The 12,500-nt window shown below is 37.0% G+C and overlaps 1 protein-coding gene across 5 annotated transcripts in view; it reads right to left on the bottom strand.

The window, feature by feature from the left end:
* Positions 1-12,500, bottom strand: part of LOC127448744 (microtubule-associated serine/threonine-protein kinase 2-like) — a 218,729-nt gene that overhangs the window by 122,377 nt on the left and 83,852 nt on the right. The window lies entirely within an intron of this gene.

Consider the following 12,500-nt stretch of genomic DNA (forward strand, 5'->3'; position numbering starts at 1 on the left):
ACCTTGAATAAAATGTTAGTATTTTGACAATTTTCAAACAATTAAATAAAATAAGAAATATTTAAGATTTTATTTTATTTAATTTTATTTGTAGGTCACTAATCAATTAAGAAAATGTGTAAAATTGACCTTATTAATTGCTTTGGATAATCAGGTTTTGCACAAACTTGTGGAGTCCATGCCAACTTGTGTGTTTGCTGTAATTAAAGCAAAAGCGGGACATACCAAACACAAAAATAAAATATGGAATTTATGGTAATTTTTTAATTAAATGTTTCACTCAAATTTTTATGCTGCTATTATTTTTAATGAAAAAAATATAATTAGGTTAATTATATTACATTAGAAAAATGCAAAATAGAAAGATTTTCGAAAGTGGACTCAGCCTTTTGAAATCCATGTATTAGAAGTACAGTTGTGCTCAAAAGTTTGCATACCCTGGCAGAAATTGTGAAATTTTGGCATTGATTTTGAAAATATGACTGATCATGCAACAAAAAAAAAAAAAAAAAACTGTCTTTTATTTAAGGATAGTGATCATATGAAGCCATTTATTATCACATAGTTGTTTGGCTCCTTTTTAAATCATAATGATAACAGAAATCACCCAAATGGCCCTGATCAAAAGTTTACATACCCTTGAATGTTTGGCCTTGTTACAGACACACATAGTGACACACACAGGTTTAAATGGCAATTAGTGTCTGTGTATAAATAGTCAATGAGTTTGTTAGCGCTCACGTGGATGCACTGAGCAGGCTAGATACTGAGCCATGGGGAGCAGAAAAGAACTGTCAAAAGACCTGTGTAACAAGGTAATGGAACTTTATAAAGATGGAAAAGGATATAAAAAGATATCCAAAGCATTGAAAATGCCAGTCAGTACTGTTCAATCACTTATTAAAAAGTGGAAAATTCGGGGATCTCTTGATACCAAGCCAAGGTCAGGTAGACCAAGAAAGATTTCAGCCACAACTGCCAGAAGAATTGTTCAGGATACAAAGAAAAACCCACAGGTAACCTCAGGAGAAATATAGGCTGCTCTGGAAAAAGACGGTGTGGTTGTTTCAAGGAGCACAATACGACAATACTTGAACAAAAATGAGCTGCATGGTCGAGTTGCCAGAAAGAAGCCTTTACTGTGGCAATGCCACAAAAAAGCACAGTTACAATATGCCCGACAACACCTTGACACACCTCACAGCTTCTGGCACACTGTAATTTGGAGTGACGATTCCAAAATAGAGCTTTATGGTCACAACCATACGCGCTATGTTTGGAGAGGGGTCAACAAGGCCTATAATGAAAAGAATACCATCCCCACTGTGAAGCATGGTGGTGGCTCACTGATGTTTTGGGGGTGTGTGAGCTCTAAAGGCACGGGGTCATTTCATTTATTTCTTTGTTGCCATGTTTAGTTTTATGATTGTGCCATTCTGTTATAACCTACAGTTGAATATGAATCCCATAAGAAATAAAAGAAATGTGTTTTGCCTGCTCACTCATGTTTTCTTTAAAAATGGTACATATATTACCAATTCTCCAAGGGTATGCAAACTTTTGAGCACAACTGTATGTCTGCACTCATTAATTGGTAAAACAGATTGTAGCGAGCAGGGCGGGAAAGATAAGTGGTGAATGAGGTCCACCTGTGTGCCACACCGGTCTCACGTTCCAGTGAGGGGCGGCAGGAGTATTTGAGGAGAGGAGACAGCGGCAGACAAGAGAGAGAGAGAGAGAGAGAGAGACGCACAGAGCTGACTGTGTGTGAGTGTGTGTGTGTGTGTGTGTGTGTGTGTCGACGTGTCAGTGTGAAGTGACTGCTGAAAAGCAAGCCTTCTGTGTATATGGTTTCGTATTGTTGAAAAGCAGTGTGTTATGTGTGACACTGTATAGTATAGTACCGTTGTGTGTAATTGAAGTCTTATGTGGATTGTCAAGCCGGTCCCAGCTTCCTCCTTTGCCATCATTGAAATGTTACACAGATATATCGGTCTACCTCTACTAAAGTATCTTGCACTTAGTAATGATACATGCATCTATCATGGCTTGTAGATCGTAGCGATAATCCCTCTTGGGCACCAATTAAAATGTACACAAAGCACAGGACACCAAAGTATGAGGTGAGTTTTGATCACACGTCACTTGAGGTGTTTATGTGAATGTGTTTATGAATGTCATATGGCACCTCCCTCCATCCACGGAGCACCAGCTAAATAATTTCACTTTAACAGTATAAGAATAATCCAAATGGACCATTCAATATATTAGAAATATGTAAAATGGAGGGAGTTTGTCATCTGATAAATCTGAAGGATTTGTGAGATTCAAGCTTACCTTTAGAGCCCTTCTGTATCATCAACACAAGGAAGACACAACTTTAATAAAATGAATTTTATTTACAAAAAGATAAAAAACAAGAAAACTACTAAATGGTACTAATATGCTAAAAATACTACAAATTAGTAAGAAAAGTGCATAGGATGGAAAGATGCAAGTGGTTGAGTTGGATAAAGCTATGGCAGAGTATTGGTTATCTTCTGGACAGATAAACTGCTGTTTCTCTGTAAACTAATACGGAGAAGACCTTATCTCTAGTTAAACAAATTACTAAATTTATTTGTAAAACATTTGGTACACAGATTATGCAATCTAAAGAACATTAGAAACACATAAACTGATAGTATACACTAATTACAAATGCCAAGGTCTCTGAAAATAGGTTTGGAAAGTGATATTTACGTTCTGCTAGATCATGTGACGAGCTCAGTGACGGCAAAGTCTTCCACTGGTTTTGCTGTTGTGTGTTGCAGAGGAGAAGGAGCTTGATTTAGTTCAACAGCCTTGAACATGAAACGCAGGCGAATGCTGATCTCCTTGAGCACCGGGAGGGTCCTTTGCAATCTGGCGCAGAATTTCCGTAACAATCTAGAACACGCAGAGAAAACTTGGAGAAAAGGTTTGCTCGCCAGAGCTTAACCCTGTCGTTCTCCCTGGTATAATGATAACTACAAACTTGACATTGCTATTGTCTCTTGTGGAGCAGAACTTGGTGATCTGTTACAGTCTCCTTCAGAGACTCAGAACGGATCGGAGACTCAGAACAGGTGTTATAGAAGTGTATCCTGTTAAAGACCCTCTGGACAGGGACTCAGGACAAAGGTGTGGCTGTTGTAAGTGTCCTGATTGGCCCAACCTTCTTTCTCTCGTTTGCATAGTTTAAAGTTCACAGTTAGAAAAGTGTCTTTAAGGTTTTACCTTTGCATTGCTCATTTTCCAAACCATTTCCAAAATACCCTTGGCATTGTGCAGAATGCACAGAGTCCAAATGTGGTGATGTAAGGTTGAACTTTCAGCAATGCATTCATTTATACATTAACAGCTATATATTTGTGAACTGTTGTGTCACAATAGTTTCTGGAAAGCTTATACCATTTTCTGAATGGATATGGAGATGTTGTGATGTAGTTTTGTGTGTATTTTAGGAGTAAAACTCTGTATGTGAAGATTTGTCCTCTTTTTAGAGCATCTTTTTGTTTAAGTTGCACCAGAGAACCAGTTTGATGGTCCTGAGACATCCTGTGGTCATTCACACCTAGGTCTTAGGCTTGAGTCAGGAAGTGAACAAAAGGGATCAAAAGAGGTCAGCTGCTCTGCAGGAAAATTTTGTCCTCCAAAAAAGGTGTCTTTTCAGTCTTATCTGATGGCAAAAGGCACTTGCTTAATTTAGGCTTGATCACATTAGGAAACTGATCAAATCAACATGAAGATTCATCCCCTGTAGTGGATGAAAGAGCTTTGGAATGCCTTTGTCTTCTTGCTGTCCACTTGGATACTTCACATTGTAATATTTGTTTTACTTATTTTACTCTTTTACAAAAACAATACGTCATTAAGACTAAAACATCTACACAGAGTAAACTCCTACATGGCTGAGCACTAACCAAATGCACTGGACTACTGTATGTGTACTCTCAAAACATCTTATACACACACACACACACCCCGATCAGCCACAACATTAAAACCACCTGCCTAATATTGTGTAGGTCCCCCTTGTGCTGCCAAATCAGCGCCAACCCGCATCTCAGAATAGTATTCTTAGATGCTATTCTTCTCACCACAATTGTACAGAGCGGTTATCTGAGTTACCATAGACTTCATCAGTTTGAACCAGTCTGGCCATTTTCTGTTGACCTCTATCATCAACAAGACATTTCTGTCCGCAGAACTACTGCTCACTGGATGTTTTTTGTTTTGGGCACCATTCTGAGTAAATCTGGTGCCAGACAGGCTGGTTTAAGCATTTCTGTAACTGCTGATCTCCTGGTATTTTCACACACAACAGTATCTAGAATTTCCTCCAAATGGTGCCAAAAGCAAAAAATATCCACGGCAGTTCTGCGAATCATCAACGTTGTTGATGAGAGAGGTCAACAGAGAATGGCCAGACCATTATGATGAGAAGAATATCATCTCAGAATGCTAGTCTGAGATGCTGGTTGGTGCTGTTTTGGCAGCAAGAGGGGGACCTACACAATATTAGGCAGGTGGTTTTAATATTGTGGCTGATCGGTGAATATATATATATATACACACACACAGTTGAAGTCAGAAGTTTACATACACTTAGTTTGAAGTCATTAAAACTAATTTTTTAACCACTCCACAGATTTAATATTAGCAAATTATAGTTTTGGCAAGTCATTTAGGACATCTACTTTGTGCATGACATGAGTCATGTTTCCAGCAATTGTTTACAGACAGACTGTTTCACTTTTAATCGACTTTATCACAATTCCAGTGGGTCAGAAGTTTACATACACTAAGTTAACTGTGCCTTTAAGCAGCTTGGAAAATTCCAGAAAATGATGACAAGCCTTTTGGGAATTAGCCAATTAGCTTCTAATAGGCTAATTGCAGTCAACTGGAGGTGTCCCTGTGGATTTATTTTAAGGCCTACCTTCAAACTCAGTGCATCTTTGCTTGACATCATGGGAAAATCAAAAGAAATCAGCCAAGACCTCATAAGAAAAAATGTGGACCTCCACAAGTCTGGTTCATCCTTGGGAGCAATTTCCAAATGCCTGAAGGTACCACATTCATCTGTAAAAACAATAGTACGCATGTATAAACACCATGGGACCACACAGCCCTCATACCACTCAGAAAGGAGACGCATTCTGTCTCCTAGAGATGAATATAGTTTGGTGCGAAAAGTGCAAATCAATCCCAGAACAACAGCAAAGTACCTTGTAAAGATGATGGAGGAAACGGTTAGACAAGTATCTATATCCACAATAAAACGAGTCTTATATCGACAACCTGAAAGGCTGCTCAGCAAGGAAGAAGCCACTGCTTCAAAACCATCATTAAAAAAAAAAACAGAATACAGTTTGCAAGTGCACATGGGGACAAAGATCATACTGTTTGGAGAAATGTCCTCTGGTCTGATGAAACAAAAATGTAACTGTTTTGGGATAATGACCATCGTTATGTTTGGAGGAAAAAGGGTGAGGCTTGCAAGCTGAAGAACACCAGCATGGGGGTGGCAACATCAAGTTGTGGGGGTGCTTTGCTGCAGGAGGGACTGGTGCACTTCACAAAATAGATGGCATCATGAGGAAGGAAAATTATGTGGATATATTGAAGCAAAATCTCAAGACATCAGTCATGAAGTTAAAGCTTGGTCGCAAATGGGTCTTCCAAATGGACTATGACCACAAACATACCTCCAAAGTTGTGGCAAAATGGCTTAAGGACAACAAAGTCAAGGTATTGGAGTGGCTATCACAAAGCCCTGACCTCAATCTGATAGAAATTTGTGAGCAGAACTGAGAAAGCATGTACGAGCAAGGAAGCCAACAAACCTGACTCAGTTACACCAGTTCTGTCTGGAGGAATGGGCCAAAATTCCAACAATTTACTGTGAGAAGCTTGTGGAAGGCTACCCAAAACATTTGACCCAAGTTAAACAATATAAAGGCAATGCTACCAAATACTAACAAAGTGTATGTAAACTTGTGACCCACTGGGAATGTGATGAAAGAAATACAAATCTCAAATAAATCATTCTCTCTACTATTATTCTGACATTTTGCGTTCTTAAAATAATGATCCTAACTGACCTAAGACAGGGAATGTTTTCCACAATTAAATGTCAGGAATTGTAAAAAACTGAGTTTAAATGTATTTGGCTAAGGTGTATGTAAACTTCTAACTTCAACTGTATATACAGTACTGTGCAAAACGTTTCACAAGATGTTTCACAAAAGCATTTGTCTTAAGATGGTTATTTATATAGATCTGCTACTTTTGTGTCAATAGGAAATATAAATGTTAGACTCCCAAACATTACTTTTGCAAATAGAAAAGATTAGAATAGAAGAACAGGGAGCCCTGCAACAGATGTCATGGCCCCCACAAAGCCCCCAACTGAACATCATGTCAGTCTGAGATTACATAAAGAGACAGAAGCAATTGGGACAGCCTAAATAGATAGAAGAACTGTGGTGAATTCTCCAAGAAGCCTGGAACATCCTATCTGCCAACAACCAAGAAAAACTGTGTCCAGGTATACCTAGGAGAACTGGTGCATTTTTAAAGGCAAAGGTGGTCACACCGAATATTGATTTAGCTTTTTTTATGTTTACTGGACTTTGTGTGACATTAAGTGATAAATGAAAACTATTTATTTCATTATTTTTGAAGACATCCTCACTATGACTGAAATGTTTCTCATGATCTTAAAAATCTTTTGATCTGAAGGCGTATGCTTAAATGTTTGAATTTAGTTTTGTAGACAAAAATATAATTGTGCCACCATATTAATTTATTTCATTATAAAACTAAACTTTAATAAAAAAAAAAAAAGTTTCTGAAATTGATGACTTGGACCAAATAATAAAGAAAAGCAGCCAATAAGTGCCCAACATAGATGGGAACTCCTTCAATACTGCTTAAAAAGCATCCCAGGGTGATACCTCAAGAAGTTGGTTGAGAAAATGTCAAGAGTACATGTCTGCAAATTCTAGGCAAAGGGTGACTACTTTGAAGATGCTAAAATATAACACAGTTTTGATTTATTTTGGATTTTGTTTAGTCACAACATAATTCCCATAGTTCCATTTATGTTATTCCATAGTTTTGATGACTTTACTATTATTCTAAAATGTGAAAAAAAAAAATAATAATTATAATAAAGAATACGTGTTTCAAAACTTTTGACCGGTAGTGTATATATATATAATAGGAAGGTAATAGGATCTCGAAGGATGAACAAATCAATACAGCTCAAATAACCATACTGGAAACTCTGGGCTGGGTCCAGATCACGGGGATGGGGAGAAAGATGGAGAAACACAATACATCAGTTGTACAAATAAAAATGAATCTTAAAAGGAATCAATATAGTATAGATTATTCACTAGGTATCAATCCTATGCACACATATGGAAAATAAGGGAAAAAATTATATGCGAAACAGAGAACTCTAATGAACTGAAAGGATCAATTCAATCTGATTCTAGTTTTCAGTCCATTTTTCCCGTTTTCTGTAGGGGCGCAGCTGAATCCATAACAGAAAGTAATTCACATTAGATTATATTGGCTACAACTTTTTTACAATATTTTAAGGCAAAAAGAGGGCCTGAGACAAAATCTGCTGAATACATTGGGCATTTGTATTAGAGTGCAAAACTACATATTTTCAATGTGACGCAGCAGCCAAAGACGTCTGCTTGAATGTGTGGCTGTAAACAATGCTTTAAAGGCTTTAAAGACACAAATTTTCTTAGAGGGATTTGGTGTTTAAATGTCAACCAGTTTAAGCAAAGCAACATGTTATCATGCTAATTAAAGCATCGCCACTAAAAATATCCAAAATATATAGGCTACATGTATGCAAAATATATGCTAAAAATATAAACAAAAAAGACTTGATAAACTAGTCGCCCTCAATAGGGTTGGGAACTGAATTTTTTAAAATACGGAACAGAATGATATTCATTCAAGCATTCTTCCACCTATCCACCTTTTTCCTGGACGCAAAAGTGTTCCATAATTTGATTGTTTTCAATATCCGGTCTCCAGTGTTTTCACTCGTGTTTTCTAAATGAACAACTCTCATGAGCCGGTTATTTTGAATTTACAGCACAAAATATGTGCAAACAGTAGAGCCTGATTACCGAACTAATGACTCTTATGAGTCAGTTCCTTTGAATCTAGTGTTGTCACGATGCCAACATCAGAAGTCGATACTGATACCAGTGAAATTTTATGGTTTTGATATTAATTTCGATGCCACATCAAAAATATGCTAAGAATGTGCTACTGAACACACTCCTTTAGCCTAAAGTTAAATTTCAATGTAAATAATAAATTAAAAAAATGCATGTTTCCTTCAAGTGTTACTTAAGTATGCATTGCTTAAGTGTTTTTTTTTTTAAGTAGGGCCTTACTGAAGTTTTCCAGGTATTATAGACCTCCTTGGTAGATTCATATGAAAAATTATGATTTTTGAATGTCTGTTCGGGAGACATTCATTTCACAAAACAGTCATGCTGCAGTTAAAATTAGGCTTGAGTGTCGTTTTAAGTTCTGGCTTTCGTGCGTGGACGTGTTTTTAAAATGTCAGTTGGTATTATTAGTTAGCTGCGACATAATGTATGATGCCCAAAGGCATAGGGTGTCTTATTCATTGTGAAACTGTGTTTTCTAAATGGCATGAATCAGACTGAAGGCCTAGATTTTAAATGCACGGCCCGCCACTGGTCAGACATCACAAGGGTATAGGATTGAGTCAGTGCTCAGTACTACTGGTACTGCAGAAACACTGGTATCACGACATTGTTTTTATTTAAGTATCGACTAGTACTGGTATTTTTGACAGCACTGTTTGAGAATATATGGCACGAAACTTGTGCAACGAGTAGATTCTGATTCCAGAACGAATTAATCTTATGAGCAGGATTTTTTTTTTTCTCTTCACCACAAAACATCCAACACTACCTTCAAAATAATGACTTATCAGCTGGTTCTTTTTACTGAATCGAAAACTCATTCAAGTCATTAATTTCATGTCCAACTCATAAGACTTAAATCGGAGTGCTTACTGACTGGTTGTTCATATGACAATGAGCAGAAGTTTTACATTATGAGATCTGTTGTAATTAGTGAAATATTTATTTAAAAAAATAAATTAATATCTTAAAGGTCTGCATAAGCACACCTTTTTCAAGAATCTGTTCTATTAAAATATTAAAAGATCTCATCATTTTGGTAACAGAATGCTAAGGGCAGTAAACATAAGAATTGCATTTCTTACTTCCACATATGTCTTCCTCAAAAGCACTAAAAGAATCATGAACCAAATTATAAACGTAATTGTTAAAAAACCTGAAAATTTAAGAGAAATCAGAATCGAAACCAGAATCATTAATTTCCTTACATTTGTCAACCCTAACCCTCACTAACTGACAAGCCAACTCAATCTTCACCCATCCTTAATTTGTATCTGGGCAGAGTTTTACCACATTTTAACAGGTAGAAAGTATGTGTGCTTTTGGGCAGTTGATGGGGTCCACAATCCTTGTGTTAAATGACATGGATTTTAATGCAAGGACCTTGAAGACAGACAACCAATAAGAGAGAATCACCAAGTCAAAGTGTGATGTCATTTCATAGCTCTCTCTTAATTAAAGCTCATCCATTTACTGAGGTTTACCTGCATCCTATACAGTAGATATATCACAGTGCAAACTAAAACTTCCAATTAATTAATTAATTAATTACTGTAATTTACAGCTGCTGAGGTCAACCAACAGAATCTGTACTAGAACAGATGGAGAAAAAAAAAAAGTTACATTTTCTTGACCCACCAGCAACATAAAATAGGCCTAGATGCTGTTACACACACACTCACACACACACACAAAAACTAAACAAAACAATCACAAATTCACTGATTATTTTCTCAATCCACAGCAGCCTGACTTGAGTGGTAGACTCTAGTTTCTTTCATCTTGCTGCCTCATTAAAGAAGATGGAGCAACACAATCAACTCTGTCATTTTGACAGATTTCCCTTCTCTTCATGGTTATCCAGAAAAAAGCTACACAGATATGCTTTTATTCCTTACAGCAACATTTAATTTCTCTTTTTCAATGAAGCACTTTTCCTACAGCAGAAGTCATAATAAGAGAATAATGTTTATGCAAAAGTATCTGTATGGATATAAATGAAAAATGGAAGAAAAAAGCTTGTTTGTCTCATTGTCTGGTTTTTCTTTTTTTTTAGACTTGGGGCTCATAAATGGTGTGAAATTTCAGCTTTGAAAGTGTGAGACTCCACACCCCTGGGCTCCACAACAAAGGCAGTTAATTTGACTAGTCTTTCCATAAGGCGAATGTACTGTACCAACCGCAGATGTGCTTTCATATACACTGGTGGCCTAAAGTTTGGAATAATGTACAGACTTTGCTCTTATGGAAAGGAACTGGTACTTTTATTCACCAAAGTGGCAATCTCTTTACTGTTGTACATGAAACTAGTGTTGAGCAGGTAGAATTCAATGAAGCTGTCAGCTGAGGACATGTGAGGTGACTATTTCTCAAACTAGATACTCTGATGTACTTTTCCTCTTGTATAGTTGTACATCTGGGCCTTCCACATCTCTTTCTGTCCTTGTTAGAGCCAGTTGTCCTTTGTCTTTGAAGACTGTAGTGTACACCTTTGTATGAAATCTTCATTTTTTTGGCAAATTCAAGCATCGTATAGCCTTCATTCCTCAAAGCAATGATTGACTGATGAGTTTCTAGAGAAAGCTGTTTCTTTTTTGCCATTTTTTTTTTTTTTTTACCTAATATTGACCTTAAGACATGCCAGATTGCATACTGTGGCAACTCAAAAACAAACACAAAGACAATGTTAAGCTTAATTTAATGAACCAAATAGCTTTCAACTGTGTTTGATATAATGGTAAGGGATTTTCTAGTACCAAATTAGCAATTTAGCATGATTACTCAAGGATAAGGTGTTGGAGTGATGGCTGCTGGGAATGGGGCCTGTGTAGATTTGATAAATAGTGATGTTGCTGTATAGTGAAATAGTGAATGTCCTGACTATACTTTGTGATCAGTTGAATGCCACTTTGGTGAATTAAAATTCAAATTTCCTTCCGAAACAGCAAAATCTGTACATTATTCCAAACTTTTGGCTGTCAGTGTAGCTAAATCACAGCAGCAGCAAGTAACACAGGACTATTATCAACTGTACTGGCATTGTTTAATGAGCAGATGACAAATATCACACAGTCCTCGACACTTTGTTGCAGCGGGGTGAGCTTATTTACACGTTGTCTTACAGTGGTGTTCGATGAGACACAGGGCTAGCTGCTGTATTGACAGACAGTCTGAAGATACGAGCAGGTTAATTAAAAGGGAGACATGAGTTCCTTCCTGGTTGATCCAGACTTGACTCAATCAATCGCTGTGCAAACTCAATAACCGTTGTTTCCTGGCTCATCACATCCTGTCTGAGAGCATCTGATCAAATAGGGAAAGAGCTGGAGACTAGCTCGGTGTATTTAAACCCATATTTGGATCAAGACTCCAAAAAACTCCATGTATAATTGATGGAGATGTCTCAGCCGAAATGAGGAGAGAAGTATGTTAACAGGCCTCATCTTTGTATTCAATAGGAGACAGAAAAAGCATCACAATGAAATTCTAAATACATAACAGTGTAATGATATAAAGCAGAGTTCAAAAGTTTGAGACTTCATAAAAAATCTAGGATTATATTAAAATTTTACTTAGAAATAAGTTTTTACAATTGAAGTTTTTTGTTTGTTTTTTAAGTTATGAAGTAATATTAATAAATACTTTTCTGCAAAAACATCCCCCTGTATGTCTGTATATCCTGTGTGTGTATATATATATATATATATATATATATATAGAGAGAGAGAGAGAGAGAGAGAGAGAGAGAGAGAGAGAGAGAGAGAGAGAGAGAGAGAGAGAGAGAGAGCAAAAAAAAGAAACATCCCTTTTTCTGGACACTGTATCTTAAAGATAATTTAGAAAAAATTCAAATAAGTTTACAGATCTTTATTTTAAAGGGTTTAAACAATGTTTTCCATGCTTGTTCAATGAACCAAAAACAATTAATGAACATGCACCTGCGGAACGGTCGTTAAGACACTAACAGCTTACAGACGATAGGCAATTAAGGTCACAGTTATAAAAACTTAGGACACTAAAGAGACCTTTCTACTGACTCTGAAAAACACGAAAAGAAATATGCCCAGGGTCCCTGCTCATCTGCGTGAACGTGCCTTAGGCATGCTGCATGGAGGCATGAGGACTGCAGGTGTGGCCAGAGCAATAAATTGCAATGTCCGTACTGTGAGACGCCTAAGACGGTGCTACAGGGAGACATGAAGGACAGCTGATCATCCTCGCAGTGGCAGACCACATGTAACAACACCTGCACAGAATCGG

The sequence above is a fragment of the Myxocyprinus asiaticus genome, chromosome 12 (genome assembly GCF_019703515.2).
Source record: "Myxocyprinus asiaticus isolate MX2 ecotype Aquarium Trade chromosome 12, UBuf_Myxa_2, whole genome shotgun sequence".
Taxonomy (NCBI): domain Eukaryota; kingdom Metazoa; phylum Chordata; class Actinopteri; order Cypriniformes; family Catostomidae; genus Myxocyprinus; species Myxocyprinus asiaticus.